Source organism: Eptesicus fuscus, chromosome 6 (assembly GCF_027574615.1).
Source record: "Eptesicus fuscus isolate TK198812 chromosome 6, DD_ASM_mEF_20220401, whole genome shotgun sequence".
NCBI classification, from domain to species: Eukaryota; Metazoa; Chordata; class Mammalia; order Chiroptera; family Vespertilionidae; genus Eptesicus; species Eptesicus fuscus.
Window position 1 is genome coordinate 15,359,445 of NC_072478.1, and position 2,098 is coordinate 15,361,542.

Sequence of the window (2,098 nt, forward strand, 5' to 3'; positions counted from 1 at the left end):
ACAGCAGCCACATCCAGAAAATGAGAGGGGGCTTTCACGCCAGACACAGCAGGGCTGCAGGAGAGGGAGCCCTCCCGTCGGCCCGTTCCTGGGCGGATGAAAGGGGGAGGAAGGTGCGCCCTCGTAGTGGGAAGCTCTCAGATCAGGGCCGAAGGGAAGAACTGAGGAAGGAGGGAAACCCAGTCTCAGCTTCTCTCTGGTGGAACTTGGTGGGGTGCGGGGAATGAGGCTCCCTCATCTCCCCTCTTTCAGTAGCAGTTCTGCTTCTTGGGATGGAAGCTAAATCGGGGAAAAGGAAATCTGTGCCAATTACTGCAATTTCCGAGGCAAAGGGCTAGGTGTCTGCCATTCTTTATTTTCCTACCGCCACCGCCGCCCCATTAACATTTCTTCTGCCAACCTCTTTAAGCCTCTCTGGCTTCTCTCCCTCCTTCCTTTACGAGTCATTAAGCTGAGTCTGCGGGGACGAATAAAACAGTGTTAGTCTTCAAGAAGCCCAATTACGAGTGCAGGGTGATAGGTAAAGAACAAGCGATTTAAGAGACAGGCTGGAGTCAGGCCCCCTGATGTGAAATGGCTGACAAAGAGGCAGGGGAGAGGCAGGAGGCCTTCCCGGAGGAAGCGGTATTTGGGTGGGACTCTTGACGAGTAGGTTATCACAGGCTGAAAGCTGGGGTCACGGGAAGTTGTGAAAGAGTCTAGGTTGACCTGAGCAAGGCTAGGCGGGTTGTATTATATACAGAGTGGTCTTGGGAGAAATGGTGAGGAAAGTTGGAGGGTAGAAGGTGGAACAGAACTGGAGAGAGGGGTTGGGGCCCAGGTCACGCAGAGTCATGAATGCCCTGGGCGCACAGGTGTCTGAGGAAGGAAATTAGGACACGTACTCCAAAGGGGAGAGGCCGAAAAGGACGTCAGCCTGACGCCGGGTCGGTGTTTCAGAAAGGCGACTTTTAGTCTTGCCATGTGGAAGCTCTATTTGAGCCAGAAGAGACAGACCTAAGGCGGGACGTCTGCTCGTTCATTTACTCGATGAACATTTCTCAAGTTCATTTACTCGGTGAACATTCCAACTGTGTGCCAGGCGCTGTGCTAAACGAGACAGCCCTAGCGACTCGCAGTCAATGGGGCTGTTTCTACACGCCTCTCCCAGACACGCCTGGTTGCATGGGAGGCGCTCACACATACTGTCCTCCCGCCAGCTTCCCTGCAGGCCCAGAATTCCCGAACTGCACCAAGTCAGAGTTGGCAATCGACACTGATAGCCCCTCTGGGAAATTTCCAAAACGCTGACGAATCCTGTTGTTGTGGCTCTTGCAGGAGATTCTTGGCTCTGCAGTGGGTAAAAGAGAGAAGGGGGTGCTTCTAGGACAGGGTGCCTGCCGGGGCTTTCTAGCATTCTCCCTCCTCCCTCCCACTCAGAGTGACCTCCAGAGTGAAAACGCCTGGTTCAAAGCCCAGTTCTTAAACCATTCTTTTCTTGGTTAAAATTAATACCAGAAAAAAAAAATGTAATACCAACCTTATATACTTTCCTTCACTCCTGGGCAAACCTCCAATAATTATCTACTCTTCAAGCCATTGTACCTTAAAATGGATAAAAGAAAACAAGTCTACTTCTGAATTCTATTACTTGTTGATAACCTGCAGGCCTCTCACACTTATTTTATTTTACTTCTTGAGCTGATAGTGGTGTTGATGGGGGGAGTGGGTGGCTACTGGTTAGCCATGTCCCCTCCGATTAAAATGTGTGCGGGTCCCTGACAGCTGCCTTCGTTTCTGCAGGCGGCGAGATTTCTCCCACCATGCTAAAATGCACTCCGCCACACACCCGCTAGCTACTAAGCCCTGACTTCTTTGAGTTAATAACAGCTCATCCAGCATGTGACATCTGCACAAAAGAAATCAGATCTCCGTAACCAGCAGCTATGATATAATCTCTGCCTTTATCTCCACTGATGTTTCTGCAGGACCCTCACCTTCCACACTCAGCTCCCCACCCCGCTTCTCAGCCACTGCATTTACATCACAATGAAGGCCCTTTCCAACTGAGCCTCCCAGATGAGCCAACCAGCACTTTTCCTCCCCTCCTCCTCCTCCC

At 51.4% G+C, this 2,098-nt stretch overlaps 1 long non-coding RNA gene across 1 annotated transcript; it reads right to left on the reverse strand.

The window, feature by feature from the left end:
* Positions 1-373: 373 nt before the first annotated feature.
* Positions 374-1,671, reverse strand: LOC129149267 (uncharacterized). The gene is made up of 3 exons (XR_008556219.1): positions 1,520-1,671; positions 1,233-1,330; positions 374-457 (listed from the first exon to the last, which is right to left on the reverse strand). It is a non-coding gene; the product is annotated as an uncharacterized LOC129149267 (long non-coding RNA).
* Positions 1,672-2,098: the final 427 nt, after the last annotated feature.